The sequence below is a fragment of the Artemia franciscana genome, chromosome 1 (assembly GCF_032884065.1).
Source record: "Artemia franciscana chromosome 1, ASM3288406v1, whole genome shotgun sequence".
Classification (NCBI taxonomy): Eukaryota; Metazoa; Arthropoda; class Branchiopoda; order Anostraca; family Artemiidae; genus Artemia; species Artemia franciscana.
In genome coordinates, this window is record NC_088863.1 from 46128656 (window position 1) to 46145029 (window position 16374).

General features: G+C 35.6%; 2 protein-coding genes and 1 long non-coding RNA gene across 4 annotated transcripts in view; 1 reads left to right on the forward strand and 2 right to left on the reverse strand.

Annotated features, from left to right (window-relative positions):
• Positions 1-5602, reverse strand: part of LOC136030498 (uncharacterized) — a 238872-nt gene extending 233270 nt beyond the window's left edge. Inside the window, exon 1 of the long non-coding RNA XR_010618303.1 lies at positions 5543-5602. This is a non-coding gene — a long non-coding RNA (uncharacterized LOC136030498). The remainder of the gene's footprint in view (positions 1-5542) is intronic.
• Positions 1-16374, forward strand: part of LOC136030462 (uncharacterized) — a 417595-nt gene that overhangs the window by 320278 nt on the left and 80943 nt on the right. The window lies entirely within an intron of this gene.
• Positions 1-16374, reverse strand: part of LOC136042387 (uncharacterized) — a 250361-nt gene that overhangs the window by 184093 nt on the left and 49894 nt on the right. The gene's annotated exons all lie outside the window — the stretch shown is intronic.

A 16374-nucleotide genomic window follows, 5' to 3' on the forward strand; every position in this document is an offset into this window, starting at 1 on the left:
ATACAAAAGAAGAAAAAAACTAAAAAAGGTAAAAACTACAAAAAAAAACTAAAAAGAAAAAAACTAAAAAAGCTAAAAAACTAAAAAAAAACTAAAAAAAGGTAAAAAACTAAAAACTAAAAAAAACTGAAAAAACTAAAAAAAGGCAAAAACTAAAAAAAAAACTAAAAACTAATAAAAAAACTAAAAAAGCTAAAAAACTAAAAAAACTAAAAAAAGGTAAAAAAACAAAAAAAAACTAAAAACTAAAAAAGAAAAAACTAAAAAAAAGGAAAAAACTGAAAAATAAGAGAAAAAGAAAACTAAAAAAATATTAATAAATATAAAAAATATAAATATAAATATAATATAAATTAGCAATCAACAAAGCACCGAGACACAAATGACGACCGGGACACAGGGAGTATAAATGACGACCAGGACATAAGTAAAAAAAAAAACTAAAAAAAATAAAAAAACTGTCTGTCTGTCGAGCGACGTCGTGTTTGTCCGCATATGACGTCTGAATTATTTCACACTAATACAAAAGAAGAAAAATAACTAAAAAAGGTAAAAACTACAAAAAAAACTAAAAAGAAAAAAAACTAAAAAAGCTAAAAAACTAAAAAAAACTAAAAAAAAGGTAAAAAACTAAAAACTAAAAAAAACTGAAAAAACTAAAAAAAGGCAAAAACTAAAAAAAAAACTAAAAACTAATAAAAAAACTAAAAAGCTAAAAAACTAAAAAAAACTAAAAAAACTAAAAAAAGGTAAAAAACAAAAAAAAACTAAAAACTAAAAAAGAAAAAACTAAAAAAAAGGAAAAAACTGAAAAATAAGAGAAAAAGAAAACTAAAAAAATATTAATAAATATAAAAAATATAAATATAAATATAATATAAATTAGCAATCAACAAAGCACCGAGACACAAATGACGACCGGGACACAGGGAGTATAAATGACGACCAGGACATAAGTAAAAAAAAAAACTAAAAAAACTAAAAAAATGGTAAAAAACTACAAAAAAACTAAAAACTAATAAAAAAACTAAAAAATCTAAAAATCTAAATAAACTAAAAAAGAAAAAAAAGAAAAAAGGAAAAAAATAAAGGAGAAAAACAAAACTAAAAAACGAATGTATATACAGAACGGGACACCGGGATACAAATGACGACCGGGACACAGGGAATATAAATGACGACCGGGACACAGGGACACAACTACAATGGGGACGCCGGGGGGCACAGGGGGATATAAATTACGACCGGGACACAAGGAATATAAATGACGCCCGGGACACTCAAAGAGAAATCACAGACTGGAACACCGGGACACAAATGACGACCGGGACACAGGGAATATAAATGACGACCGGGACACAGGGACATAACTACAAAGGGGACGCCGGGGTGCACAGGGGGATATATAAATGACGATGGCGACTCAGGGAATGGTCGATTAGCAATCACCATCAACAAAGCTCAAGGGCAATCATTAGAATCATGAGGTATAGATCTGAATACGGATTGTTTTCCCATGGACCATTATATGTTGCATGTTCAAGAGTCGGTAAACCTGAAAATCTATTTATATGCACAGACAATGGGACAGCAAAGAATGTTGTATATTCGCAAGTTTTACGTAGTTAAAAACATATATAGATATACATATATATATATATATATATATATATATATATCTATCTATATTCACAGGTGGGACATAGGGACACAACTACAATGGCGCGTAACTAATATGGCGCGTAACGACTTATGCGCGCGGGGGGGCTTGGGGGGGGGGGGCGAAGCGCCCCCACCAACTAGGTGTTGGGGTGGCGCGAAGCGCCACCCCAACAGCTAGTATCTATATATATAAAAATAAGTTGTCTGTGTGTGGATCTGTGGATGGATCAGGTGACGTCATGTTTCGGCTGACGTCATGAAATTAGTTGCCATCATTTTTGCTTTGAAGGTGACGTCATTCAAGTTATATAAGACATATGTCCGCCGTCATGTTTCGGCTGACGTCATGAAATTAGTTGCCATCATTTTTGCTTTGAAGGCGTGACGTCATTCAAGTTATATAAGACGTATGTTCGCGTAGAATTCTATTAATGCTTAAGTTTATAATGACTGATGAAGATGCTCAAAGAGTCTATGCCAAAAAACTTGCTGCTGATAGAGAAAGTCAGAAAAGAAAGCGTGCCGAGGAACTACCAGAGCAACGCGAAAGCAGACTTGCTGCTAAAAGAGAAAGTGAAAAAAGAAGGCGTGCCGAGGAACTACTAGAGCAACGCAGAAGCAGACTTGCTGCTAAAAGAGAAAGTGAAAAAAGAAGGCGTGCCGAGGAATCAAAAGACCAGCAGGGAAACAGGCTTGAGGCTGATAGAGAAAGAAAGAACAGAAAGCATGCCGAGGAACTACCAGAGCAACGCAGAAGCAGACTTGCTGCTAAAAGAGAAAGTGAAAAAAGAAGGCGTGCCGAGGAACTACTAGAGCAACGCAGAAGCAGACTTGCTGCTAAAAGAGAAAGTGAAAAAAGAAGGCGTGTCGAGGAATCAAAAGACCAGCAGGGAAACAGGCTTGCTGCTGATAGAGAAAGTAAGAAAAGAAAGCGTGCCTTGTCCCTATTGCAAGGCCTTGAAATTCAATGGTGAAACAATGGGAATGTGTTGCGCCTCAGGAAAAGTTAAACTTCCTCTATTGGCTGCACCACCAGAGCCATTGAAGACTTTCCTTACTGGAACTACGTCAGAATCTAAGCGTTTTTTGTCAAAAATCAGACAATACAACTCATGTTTCCAAATGACGTCGTTTGGAGCCCAAATCGAAAATCCAGATGACCAACACTGGGATAACCGCATCAATGACGCGTGCGAAACGTCAACCCCAAGTCAAATTCGTGCATTGTTTGGCATCATTTTAACAACTTGCTCTCCATCAGCTCCTACAGATTTATGGGAAAAATATAAGTCAAAAATGTCCGAAGATATACTTCATCGAAAACAGTTAGAGACGTCAGACATGACTTTTGATTTTACACCAGAAATTTATAACTACACTTTAGTTGTTATAGAAGATTTTTGCATAAGTATGGCAAACAAACCTCTTCAGGATTTGGGAATGCCTTCACCTAACCGTATCGCTGCTGTTTTGACATGTGTAGAATTGGATCGTGAACAAAGTTACAGTACGAGTGATCTATTGTCGTATGTACAAAATAACATTTCCAAGTTAACGTCGGAACAAAAAGACATTTATGATACGATAATGCATTGTGTCGATAACAACGTTGGAGAAATTTTCTTTTTGGATGCGCCAGGAGGTACTGGTAAAACGCTTGTGATAAAACTGATTCTGGCATCAATTCGATCTAAAAATGATATAGCGTTGGCAATTGCGTCGTCCGGAATAGCCGCAACATTGCTGCCTGGTGGAAGAACTGCTCATTCCGCTTTGAAATTGCCTCTGAACTTACATTCTACAGAAACTCCCACGTGCAATATTTCCAAATCATCTGGGATGGGTAAAGTATTGCAGCAATGCAAACTTATTATTTGGGATGAGTGCACAATGGCACACAAAAAATCGCTCGAGGCTCTGGATCAATGCTTGAAAGATTTGCGAGGGAAGTCGATACCCTTTGGCAGCACCTTAATATTGCTTGCGGGAGATTTCAGGCAAACATTACCTATAATACCTAGATCAACTCCTGCAGACGAAATGAATGCTTGCCTGAAAAATTCTAATTTATGGGCACACGTAAAAACATTAAAATTAACTACAAATATGCGTGTCCGATTGCAAAACGATGACTCTGGTCAAACATTTTCAGATCAATTGCTGGCAATGGGAAACGGAAAGCTCCCAGTAGACTCAATTTCAGGACGTATACAACTACCTGCTGATTTCTGTAATTTAGTGACGTCCAAAAATGAATTGATTGAAAAAGTATTTCCGAATATTCTAAAAAATTATAAAAATAATAAATGGCTAAGTGAAAGAGCGATTCTCGCACCCAAAAATATAGACGTCCACGAAATCAACAATATTGTTTTGACCAAGATTCAAGACCAGGCAGTCCTTTACAAGTCAGTCGACACAGTTTTGGAACCAAATGAAGCGGTTAATTATCCATCTGAATTTTTAAATTCCATAGATCTTTCAGGGTTTCCACCACATGTGCTACAACTAAAAATAGGCGTACCAATAATATTGTTACGTAACATAAACCCACCAAAGCTTTGCAATGGCACTCGACTTGCCGTAAAAAAACAATGGAAAACCTAATAGAGGCCACAATCCTGACAGGGCCTTTTGAGTGTGAGGCTGTTCTTATTCCTCGCATTCCCATGATTCCAACAGATCTGCCTTTTCAATTTAAAAGATTGCAATTCCCAATTCGATTAGCATTTGCAATCACCATTAACAAAGCTCAAGGTCAATCATTAGAAAAATGTGGTATTGATCTTAATACTGATTGTTTTTCCCATGGACAATTGTACGTTGCATGTTCGAGGGTCGGTAAACCTGACAATCTATTTATATGCAGCGAGAATTGGACAGCGAAGAATGTTGTATATTCTCAAGTTTTACGCAGTTAATTTGTATTTCGGAACCAAATGAAGCGGTTAATTATCCATCTGAATTTTTAAATTCCATAGATCCTTCAGGGTGTCCACCACACCTGCTACAACTAAAAATAGGCGTACCAATAATACTTTTAAGAAATATCAACCCACCAAAGCTTTGCAATTGCACGCGACTTGCCGTAAAAAAAAAACAATGGAAAACCTAATAGATGCCACAATCTTGACAGGGCCTTATGAGGGTGAGGCTGTTCTTATTCCTCGCATTCCCATGATTCCAACGGATCTGCTTTTTCAATTTAAAAGATTGCAATTCCCAATTCGATTAGCATTTGCAACCACCATCAACAAAGCTCAAGGGCAATCACTAGAAAAATGCGGTATAGATCTTAATACAGATTGCTTTACCAATGTACAATTGTATGTTGCATCTTTGAGGGTCGGTAAACCTGACAATCTATTTATACGCACAGACAATGGGACAGCGAAGACTGTTGTATATTCACAAGTTTTACGTAGTTAATTTGTATTGTATTTATCTATCTATCTATCTATATAAAAACGAGTTGTGTGTATGCATGTTTGTTTGTTTGTAAAAAGAGCGTTTGCATATGACGTCATTATTAGTACATACGGCTTTGTATATGGACAGACAATGGGAAAGCCAAGAATGTTGTATATTCGCAATTTTTACGTAGTTTGAAACACATATATAAATCTATCTATATTCACAGGTGGGACACAGGGACACAACTACAATGGCGCGTAACTAATATGGCGCGTAACTAATATGGCGCGTAACGACTTACGCGCGCGGGGGGGCTTGGGGGGGGCGCGAAGCGCCCCCACCAACTAGGTGTTGGGGTGGCGCGAAGCGCCACCCCAACAGCTAGTATATCTATATATATAAAAATAAGTTGTCTGTCTGTGGATGTGTGGATGGATGTGTGGATGGATGTGTCAGGTGACGTCACCTGAAAAAACTGGATTAGGTGACGTCAAAACTGAAAAAACTAAAAAAAGGCAAAAACTACAAAAAAAACTAAAAACTAATAAAAAAAATAAAAAAGCTAAAAAACTAAAAAAAACTATAAAGGTAAAAACCAATAAAAAACTAAAAAAAAAACTGAAAAAACTAAAAAAAAGCAAAAACTACAAAAAAAAACTAAAAACTAATAAAAAAAGTAAAAAAGCTAAAAAACTAAAAAAACTAAAAAAACTAAAAAAAGGTAAAAAAACTAAAAAAAATAAAAATAAAAAAAAACTAAAAAAAAGGAAAAAAACTGAAAAATAAGCTAAAATAAAGGTAAAAACCAATAAAAAACTAAAAAAAAAAGGAAAAAACTAATAAATGACGACACTCAAAGAGAAAGCGACCAGGACAAAAAACTAAAAAAAAAGGCAAAAACTACAAAAAAACTAAAAACTAATAAAAAAAATAAAAAAGCTAAAAAACTAAAAAAACTAAAAAAGGTAAAAAACTAAAAAAACTAAAAACTAAAAAAAAACTAAAAAAGGTAAAAACTAAAAGAACTAAAAAAGAAAAAAATAAATGACGACACTCAAAGAGAAAGCGACCAGGACAAAAGGAATGTTCGATTAGCAATCAACAAAGCACCGGGACACAGGGAGTATAAATGACGACCAGGACACAAGTAAAAAAAAAAATTAACAAAACTAAAAAGAAGGTAAAAACTACAAAAAAACTAAAAAGAAAAAAAAACTAAAAACTAATAAAAAAACTAAAAAATCTAAAAATCTAAATAAACTAAAAAAGAAAAAAAAAAGGAAAAAAATAAAGGAGAAAAACAAAACTAAAAACGAATGTATATACAGACCGGTACACCGGGATACAAATGACGACCGGGACACAGGGAATATAAATAACGACCGGGACACAGGGACACAACTACAACGGGGACACCGGGGGAAACAGGGGGATATAAATGACGACCGGGACAAAAAAACTAAAAAGAAATAAAAACTAAAAACTAATAAAAAAAACTAAAAAATCTAAAAATCTAAATAAGCTAAAAAAGAAAAAAAAAGGAAAAAATAAAGGAGAAAAACAAAACTAAAAAACGAATGTATATACAGACCGGGACACCGGGATACAAATGATGACCGGGACCCGGGACACAGGGAATTATAAATGACGACCGGGACACAGGGACACAACTACAACGGGGACACCGGGGGAAACAGGGGGATAACCTGACAATCTATTTATATGCAAAGACAATGGGACAGCAAAGAATGTTGTATATTCGCAAGTTTTACGTAGTTAAAACCATATATATATATATATATCTATATTCACAGGTGGGACATAGGGACACAACTACAATGGCGCGTAACTATTATGGCGCGTAACGACTTACGCGCGCGGGGGGGCTTGGGGGGGGCGCAAAGCGCCCCCACCAACTAGGTGTTGGGGTGGCGCGAAGCGCCACCCCAACAGCTAGTATATATATATATATATATATATGTTTATCCTCCTTTATTTTTCAGTTTTTTTCCTTTTTTTAGTTTTTTTTGTTTTTCAGTTTTTAGTTTTTTTTATGTTGCATGTTCAAGAGTCGGTAAACCTGACAATCTATTTATATGTCCCCCAACGGTAGTTTTTATATATATAGATAGATTCGGTCGTTATTTGTGTCCCGATGTCCCTGTCTGTAATTTCTCTTTGAGTGTCCCGGTCGTCATTTATATTCCCTGTTTCCTGGTGTCCTGGTCGTCATTTGTGTCCCGGTGTTCCGGTCTGTAGTTTCATCAGTTGACAAACATGACGTCGTCATAACAAACATGACGACAACTAACTTCATGACGAAATGCAGCTCAATCCTTATAATGACGTCACTCGACAGACAGACAAACAACTTATTTTTATATAGATAGAAGATATATATATATATATATATATATATATATATATATATATATATATATATATATATATATATATATGTATATATATATATATATATATATATATATATATATATATATATATATATATATATCTATATATATAAAAATAAGTTGTCTGTGGATGGATGGATGGATGGATGTGTGGATGGATGTGTCAGGTGACGTCACCTGAAAAAACTGGATTAGGTGACGTCAAAACTGAAAAAACTAAAAAAAGGCAAAAACTACAAAAAAAACTAAAAACTAATAAAAAAATAAAAAAGCTAAAAAACTAAAAAAACTATAAAGGTAAAAACCAATAAAAAACTAAAAAAAAAAACTGAAAAAACTAAAAAAAGGCAAAAACTACAAAAAAAACTAAAAACTAATAAAAAAAGTAAAAAAGCTAAAAAACTAAAAAAACTAAAAAAACTAAAAAAAGGTAAAAAACTAAAAAAAATAAAAAATAAAAAAAAAACTAAAAAAAAGGAAAAAACTGAAAAATAAGCTAAAATAAAGGTAAAAACCAATAAAAAACTAAAAAAAAAAAGGAAAAAACTAATAAATGACGACACTCAAAGAGAAAGCGACCAGGACAAAAAACTAAAAAAAAAGGCAAAAACTACAAAAAAACTAAAAACTAATAAAAAAAATAAAAAAGCTAAAAAACTAAAAAAACTAAAAAAAGGTAAAAAACTAAAAAAACTAAAAACTAAAAAAAAACTAAAAAAGGTAAAAACTAAAAGAACTAAAAAAGAAAAAAATAAATGACGACACTCAAAGAGAAAGCGACCAGGACAAAAGGAATGTTCGATTAGCAATCAACAAAGCACCGGGACACAGGGAGTATAAATGACGACCAGGACACAAGTAAAAAAAAAAATTAACAAAACTAAAAAGAAGGTAAAAACTACAAAAAAACTAAAAAGAAAAAAAAACTAAAAACTAATAAAAAAACTAAAAAATCTAAAAATCTAAATAAACTAAAAAAGAAAAAAAAAGGAAAAAAATAAAGGAGAAAAACAAAACTAAAAAACGAATGTATATACAGACCGGTACACCGGGATACAAATGACGACCGGGACACAGGGAATATAAATAACGACCGGGACACAGGGACACAACTACAACGGGGACACCGGGGGAAACAGGGGGATATAAATGACGACCGGGACAAAAAAACTAAAAAGAAATAAAAACTAAAAACTAATAAAAAAAACTAAAAAATCTAAAAATCTAAATAAGCTAAAAAAGAAAAAAAAAGGAAAAAAATAAAGGAGAAAAACAAAACTAAAAAACGAATGTATATACAGACCGGGACACCGGGATACAAATGATGACCGGGACGCGGGACACAGGGAATATAAATGACGACCGGGACACAGGGACACAACTACAACGGGGACACCGGGGGAAACAGGGGGATAACCTGACAATCTATTTATATGCAAAGACAATGGGACAGCAAAGAATGTTGTATATTCGCAAGTTTTACGTAGTTAAAACCATATATATATATATATATCTATATTCACAGGTGGGACATAGGGACACAACTACAATGGCGCGTAACTATTATGGCGCGTAACGACTTACGCGCGCGGGGGGGCTTGGGGGGGGGCGCGAAGCGCCCCCACCAACTAGGTGTTGGGGTGGCGCGAAGCGCCACCCCAACAGCTAGTATATATATATATATCTATATATATAAAAATAAGTTGTCTGTGGATGGATGGATGTGTCAGGTGACGTCACCTGAAAAAACTGGATTAGGTGACGTCAAAACTGAAAAAACTAAAAAAAGGCAAAAACTACAAAAAAAACTAAAAACTAATAAAAAAAATAAAAAAGCTAAAAAACTAAAAAAACTATAAAGGTAAAAACCAATAAAAAACTAAAAAAAAAACTGAAAAAACTAAAAAAAGGCAAAAACTACAAAAAAAAACTAAAAACTAATAAAAAAAGTAAAAAAGCTAAAAAACTAAAAAAACTAAAAAAACTAAAAAAAGGTAAAAAACTAAAAAAAATAAAAAATAAAAAAAAACTAAAAAAAAGGAAAAAACTGAAAAATAAGCTAAAATAAAGGTAAAAACCAATAAAAAACTAAAAAAAAAGGAAAAAACTAATAAATGACGACACTCAAAGAGAAAGCGACCAGGACAAAAGGAATGTTCGATTAGCAATCAACAAAGCACCGGGACACAGGGAGTATAAATGACGACCAGGACATAAGTAAAAAAAAAAAAACTATCTATATATATAAAAATAAGTTGTCTGTGGATCTGTGGATCGTGGATCAGGTGACGTCACCTGAAAAAACTGGATCAGGTGACGTCAAAACTGAAAAAACTAAAAAAAGGCAAAAACTACAAAAAAAACTAAAAACTAATAAAAAAGCTAAAAAACTAAAAAAACTAAAAAAAAGGCAAAAACTACAAAAAAACTAAAAACTAATAAAAAAAATAAAAAAGCTAAAAAACTAAAAAAACTAAAAAAAGGTAAAAAACTAAAAAAACTAAAAACTAAAAAAAAACTAAAAAAGGTAAAAACTAAAAGAACTAAAAAAGAAAAAAATAAATGACGACACTCAAAGAGAAAGCGACCAGGACAAAAGGAATGTTCGATTAGCAATCAACAAAGCACCGGGACACAGGGAGTATAAATGACGACCAAGACACAAGTAAAAAAAAAAAATTAACAAAACTAAAAAGAAGGTAAAAACTACAAAAAAACTAAAAAGAAAAAAAAACTAAAAACTAATAAAAAAACTAAAAAATCTAAAAATCTAAATAAACTAAAAAAGAAAAAAAAAGGAAAAAAATAAAGGAGAAAAACAAAACTAAAAAACGAATGTATATACAGACCGGTACACCGGGATACAAATGACGACCGGGACACAGGGAATATAAATAACGACCGGGACACAGGGACACAACTACAACGAGGACACCGGGGGAAACAGGGGGATATAAATGACGACCGGGACAAAAAAACTAAAAAGAAATAAAAACTAAAAACTAATAAAAAAAACTAAAAAATCTAAAAATCTAAATAAGCTAAAAAAGAAAAAAAAAGGAAAAAAATAAAGGAGAAAAACAAAACTAAAAAACGAATGTATATACAGACCGGGACACCGGGATACAAATGATGACCGGGACCCGGGACACAGGGAATATAAATGACGACCGGGACACAGGGACACAACTACAACGGGGACACCGGGGGAAACAGGGGGATAACCTGACAATCTATTTATATGCAAAGACAATGGGACAGCAAAGAATGTTGTATATTCGCAAGTTTTACGTAGTTAAAACCATATATATATATATATCTATATTCACAGGTGGGACATAGGGACACAACTACAATGGCGCGTAACTATTATGGCGCGTAACGACTTACGCGCGCGGGGGGGCTTGGGGGGGGCGTGAAGCGCCCCCACCAACTAGGTGTTGGGGTGGCGCGAAGCGCCACCCCAACAGCTAGTATATATATAAAAATAAGTTGTCTGTCTGTCTGTCAGGTGACGTCATGTTTCTGTGTTGACTGACGTCATGAAATTAGTTGTCGTCATTTTTCTTCGACGGTGACGTCATTCAAGATATTTAAGACATATGTTCACGTAGAAATCTATTAATGTTTAAGTTTAAAATGACCGATGAACTTACAATGGCAGAAGCCGATGAAGATGCTCAAAGAGTCTATGCCAAAAAACTTGCTGCTGATAGAGAAAGTCAGAAAAGAAAGCGTGCCGAGGAATCAAAAGAACAGCAAGGAAACAGGCTTGAGGCTGATAGAGAAAGAAAGAACAGAAAGCGTGCCGAGGAATCAAAAGAACAGCAAGGAAACAGGCTTGAGGCTGATAGAGAAAGAAAGAACAGAAAGCGTGCCGAGGAATCAAAAGAACAGCAAGGAAACAGGCTTGAGGCTGATAGAGAAAGAAAGAACAGAAAGCGTGCCGAGGAACTACCAGAGCAACGCAGAAGCAGACTTGTTGCTAAAAGAGAAAGTGAAAAAAGAAGGCGTGCCGAGGAATTACAAGAACAGCAAGAAATCAGGCTTGCTGCTGATAGAGAAAGTAAGAAAAGAAAGCGTGCCGAGGAATCACAAGAACAGCAAGAAATCAGGCTTGCTGCTGATAGAGAAAGTAAGAAAAGAAAGCGTGCCGAGGAATCAGAGCAACCTAAAAGTTATCGCCTGGCATTCAGGTACAACCCAGTCGATGATTATAGCTTGAGTAGATGTGTTCAAATCGGGACAATGTCTAAAATTTGTCCCTATTGCAAGGCCTTGAAATTCAATGGTGAAACAATGGGAATGTGTTGCGCCTCAGGAAAAGTTAAACTTCCTCTATTGGCTGCACCACCAGAGCCATTGAAGACTTTCCTTACGGGAACTACGTCAGAATCTAATCGTTTTTTGTCACAAATCAGAAAATACAACTCATGTTTCCAAATGACGTCGTTTGGAGCCCAAATCGAAAATCCAGATCAATTTATGTCTACTTTCAAAGTAAAAGGGCAAATTTATCATAGAGCAGGGTCCCTTCTACCATTCTCAGGCGAGAATCATAAATTTTTACAATTGTACTTCATCAGTGATAGAAATTCTGAATTGAATGCACGTTACGAAATTTCTCCAAACGTTGAAAGGACAATCGTTTCCCAATTGCAACATCTTTTCCACGAAAATAATAATTTAGTGCGTCTGTTCAAAACAGCCATCGATTTGATGCCTACTGATACGCATAAAATTGTTATTTCCGCTGACAAAACGCCTCCTGGCCAACATGTGCGTAGATACAATGCTCCAACTATCGACGAAGTGGCAATCGTTATGGTCGGTGATCAGTTTTTACCTCGAAATATTCTTCTTCATAAGCGAAACGCTCAGTTGTTAAGAATTGAAGAAACTCATCGATGCTACGATGCCCTACAATATCCTATCATTTTTTGGGATGGAGCCGACGGCTATCACTTTAATATTAAATTGATGAATCCAGCCACTAACAAAGAAATGAATAAGAAATGCAGTGCAATGCATTATTATTCCTATAGACTAATGATTCGGCAGGATGAAGAAAATTATATTTTAAAATGCCGTGAATTGTTTCACCAATTTGTCGTTGATATGTATGCTAAAATTGAATCAGAACGTTTGCTATATATCCGCCTGAATCAGACCAAGCTCCGCTCTGAACAATACATTCATTTGCGAGATGCAGTTATAAATGACGGTAATAACACAAACGTTGGAAGATTAACAATTTTACCTTCGTCATATGCTGGCAGTCCCCGTCATATGCATGAATATGCTCAAGATGCTATTGCGTATGTTCGTCTCTATGGTCGTCCAGATTTATTTATTACATTTACATGTAATCAATCTTGGGACGAGATACTGCAGCTTTTACTTCAAGGACAATCGGCGGTTCATAGGCATGACATTACGGCCCGTGTTTTCCGGCAAAAGTTGAAATCACTGATAAACTACATAGTAAAACTTGAAGTGTTTGGGTCAGTGCGATGCTGGATGTACTCAGTGGAATGGCAAAAACGAGGTTTGCCGCACGCACATATACTAATCTGGCTACATAAAAAAATTACTTCGAACGAAATTGATGATGTGATTTCCGCTGAAATACCTGATAAAAATGTCGATAAGGGTTTACATGATATTATTGTAAAAAATATGATACATGGACCTTGCGGTGCACTGAACGAAAATTTACCATGCATGGCCAAAGGAAGGTGCACAAAGCAATATCCTCGACTTTTAGTATCAAACACAATTACTGGCAATGATGGTTACCCACAAAATAGAAGAAGATCTACTGAAGATGGCGGTAAAACAGCAATAATAAAGAAGCGTAACGGTACCACCATCGAAGTAGATAACCAGTGGGTTGTTCCATATTCCCCATTATTATCAAAAACATTTAATGCACACATAAACGTTGAATACTGTAACTCCGTAAAGGCAATCAAATACATATGTAAATACGTCAACAAAGGCAGTGACATGGCAGTTTTTGGCTTGCAGCCCGAAATCAAAGATTTCGACGAAATCGTACAATATCAGGCTGGAAGATACATAAGCAGTAATGAAGCTGTTTGGCAAATTCTTTCATTTCCGATACATGAACGTAGTCCAGCTGTTGTTCACTTAGCGGTACATTTACAGAATGGTCAACGTGTTTATTTCTCGGAACCCAACGTGCAACAAAGAGCCCTGAATCCACCGGATACAAAGTTAACCGCTTTTTTTTTCGCTTTGCAAAAATGATTCTTTTGCAAAAAAACTGCTGTATACTGAAGTGCCTTCGTATTACACGTGGAATACTAAAAATAAAGTATTTGAACGTCGAAAACAGGGTAAGTCAGTCGACGGCCAACCTACCATCTTCAAAGATACCACGATAGGAAGACTCTACACCGTTCACCCCAATCAACATGAATGCTTCTTTCTACGCCTGCTTTTGGTGAATGTGCCCGGTCCGACATCCTTTGAGTATTTGAGGACTGTAAATGGTACTATACATGACACTTACCGTAGTGCATGCCAAGCTCTGAATTTATTGGAGAATGACCAACACTGGGATAACTGCATCAATGACGCGTGCGAAACGTCAACCCCAAGTCAAATTCGTGCATTGTTTGGCATCATTTTAACAACTTGCTCTCCATCAGCTCCTACAGAGTTATGGGGAAAATATAAGTCAAAAATGTCCGAAGATATACTCCATCGAAAACAGTTAGAGACGTCAGATATGACTTTTGATTTTACATCAGAAATTTATAACTACACTTTAGTTGTTATAGAAGATTTGTGCGTACGTATGGCAAACAAACCTCTTCAGGATTTGGGAATGCCTTCACCTAACCGTATCGCTGCTGTTTCGACATGTGTAGAACTGGATCGTGAACAAAGTTACAGTACGAGTGATCTATTGTCGTATGTACAAAATAACACTTCCAAGTTAACGTCGGAACAAAAAGACATTTATGATACGATAATGCATTGTGTCGATAATAAAGTTGGTGAAATTTTCTTTTTGGATGCGCCAGGAAGTACTGGTAAAACGTTTGTGATAAAACTGATTCTGGCATCAATTCGATCAAAAAATGATATAGCGTTGGCAATTGCGTCGTCCGGAATAGCCGCAACATTGCTGCCTGGTGGAAGAACTGCTCATTCCGCTTTGAAATTGCCTCTGAACTTGCATTCTACAGAAACTCCCACGTGCAATATTTCCAAATCATCTGGGATGGGTAAAGTATTGCAGCAATGCAAACTTATTATTTGGGATGAGTGCACAATGGCACACAAAAAATCGCTCGAGGCTCTGGATCAATGCTTGAAAGATTTGCGAGGGAAGTCGAAACCCTTTGGCAGCACATTAATATTGCTTGCGGGAGATTTCAGGCAAACATTACCTATATTACCTAGATCAACTCCTGCAGACGAAATGAATGCTTGCCTGAAAAATTCTAATTTATGGGCACACGTAAAAACATTAAAATTAACTACAAATATGCGTGTCCGATTGCAAAACGATGACTCTGGTCAAACATTTTCAGATCAATTGCTGGCAATGGGAAACGGAAAGCTCCCAGTAGACTCAATTTCAGGACGTATACAACTACCTGCTGATTTCTGTAATTTAGTGACGTCCAAAAATGAATTGATTGAAAAAGTATTTCCGAATATTCTAAAAAATTATAAAAATAATAAATGGCTAAGTGAAAGAGCGATTCTCGCACCCAAAAATATAGACGTCCACGAAATCAACAATATTGTTTTGACCAAGATTCGAGACCAGGCAGTCCTTTACAAGTCAGTCGACACAGTTTTGGAACCAAATGAAGCGGTTAATTATCCATCTGAATTTTTAAATTCCGTGGATCTTTCAGGGTTTCCACCACACGTGCTACAACTAAAAATAGGCGTACCAATAATACTTTTAAGAAATATCAACCCACCAAAGCTTTGCAATGGCACGCGACTTGCCGTAAAAAAAAAAATGGAAAACCTAACAGAGGCCACAATCTTGACAGGGCCTTTTGAGGGTGAGGCTGTTCTTATTCCTCGCATTCCCATGATTCCAACGGATCTGCCTTTTCAATTTAAAAGATTGCAATTCCCAATTCGATTAGCATTTGCAATCACCATTAGCAAAGCTCAAGGTCAATCATTAGAAAAATGTGGTATAGATCTCAATACTGATTGTTTTTCCCATGGACAATTGTACGTTGCATGTTCGAAGGTCGGTAAACCTGACAATTTATTTATATGCAGCGACAATTGGACAGCGAAGAATGTTGTATATTCGCAAGTTTTACGCAGTTAATTTGTATTGTATCTATCTATCTATCTATCTATATAAAAACGAGTTGTGTGTATGCATGTTTGTTTGTTTGTAAAAAGAGCGTTTGCGTATGACGTCATTATTAGTACATACGGCTTTGTATATGGACAGACAAAGGGAAAGCCAAGAATGTTGTATATTTCTCAATTTTTACGTAGTTTGAAACACATATATAAATCTATCTATATTCACAGGTGGGACACAGGGACACAACTACAATGGCGCGTAACTAATATGGCGCGTAACGACTTACGCGCGCAGGGGGGCTTGGGGGGGCGCAAAGCGCCCCACCAACTAGGTTTTGGGATAACAACGTTGGATAACGTTGGATAACAACGTTGGAGAAATTTTCTTTTTGGATGCGCCAGTAGCCGCAACATTGCTGCCTGGTGGAAGAACTGCTCATTCCGCTTTGAAATTGGCTCTGAATATGCATTCTACAGAAACTCCCACGTGCAATATTTCCAAATCATCTGGGATGGGTAAAGTATTGCAGCAATGCAAACTTATTATTTGGGATGAGTGCAC